Source organism: Orcinus orca, chromosome 20, assembly GCF_937001465.1.
Source record: "Orcinus orca chromosome 20, mOrcOrc1.1, whole genome shotgun sequence".
NCBI lineage: Eukaryota > Metazoa > Chordata > Mammalia > Artiodactyla > Delphinidae > Orcinus > Orcinus orca.
This window is the reverse complement of record NC_064578.1, coordinates 4,596,394-4,597,743: the sequence shown is the minus strand read 5'-3', so window position 1 is coordinate 4,597,743 and position 1,350 is coordinate 4,596,394.

The window sequence follows — 1,350 nt, the reverse complement described above, 5'->3', positions numbered from 1 at the left end:
GGTAGATTTGTACCACGTTTATTTCTCGACTCAGAGCCTTTTCTCCTTCCACATGAAACCTGGAGGGCAGCCGTGTTCCCAGAATAGCCACCCCCTGTCTTCAAGACGTGGGAAGATCATTTTTGTAAGTTAACGTTTACAAGAAATCAACGGATGGCACACAGCTCGGTGCCTTGGGTCCCTGTGGTCTGAATACAGCTGAGGAACTGATAGCTCAATTGAGGAACATGTATTAAGCCCCTACTGTGGCCAAGCCCTGTGCCGTGTCCTGAGGAAGGCGCCTGGGAGGTCAGTCATGAATGGGGGCTTTGGGAAACACGCCTGGCTTTTGTGACCATCTCTTAGTCCGTAGACCAGGGATACGCCTTTGTGTCATGATGATGACATTTGTTCTGTGCAGTGGGCCAGTGCCTACTGAGCGCTGTGCAAGGCACAGGGGTGCAAGCAGTAAGAGAGACGTGGGTACCTGACCTTGAGAGCCTACAACCTGCTCCAGGGTGTAGCAACTTCCCTCTGCCGCTGTAGTGAATGACCACAAACTCAGTGTCTCAGATGAGAGAAGTGTGGAGCAGCAAGCATCCCACAGACACAGAGGCTGAGCTGGGACTCAGCCCAGGGGCTCTGAATCCAGAGCTCGGGTCCCTTCTGCTTCGCTTGGTAGGGTGTCATGGTGATCAGATGGGGCTTGGGTTGAGCCCCAGCTCTGCTACTACTGCCTGACTTCAGGCAAGTATTGTACCTCTATTTCCCCATCTGTAAAATGGACATCAAAGCAGTGCCTGTCTTGGGGTTGCTGAGACAGGCGATAGAGTATAAAGCTTGTGAAATATGGATCCTTGTACAAAACACACGCAAGCCAACATTTATAGCACACTTATGACGTCTGTGAAGCGCTTTACACACACAATTGCATAGAACTCTCCCAAGAAACACACGCTGTAACTGTCCACACGCCCACATTAGAGCGGAGGTCACCAGGGTTCCAGGACGCTCTTCCCACGGTGACGCGCTCCACTGGTCCCCGTTCGGCAACAAGTCTTCCAAAGAAGCTTTTGTGGGCAGAAGAGTTTGTCAGACCAGCTCAAAACTTGGACAAAGTAGCAGCCGGAAGCCCCCCACCCATTCCCTGCGTGCCCACCCCCGCCCCCCAGAGCCAGCACACCTCCTGGGGAGGGGACCGCCCAGCCTGCAAGGAAGTACTCCGTATCCCAGTGTGACAGGGCCGCTCCCGGCCACGTCTCCTAGCAGCGTGATACCCCCCCCTGCCGCCGCCGCCGCTGACTTCTGAGCTGCCTGGGCTGCAGACGTCTGTCTGGCTTGGAGTCTCCGGGCCAGATGCAATAGGGCAAG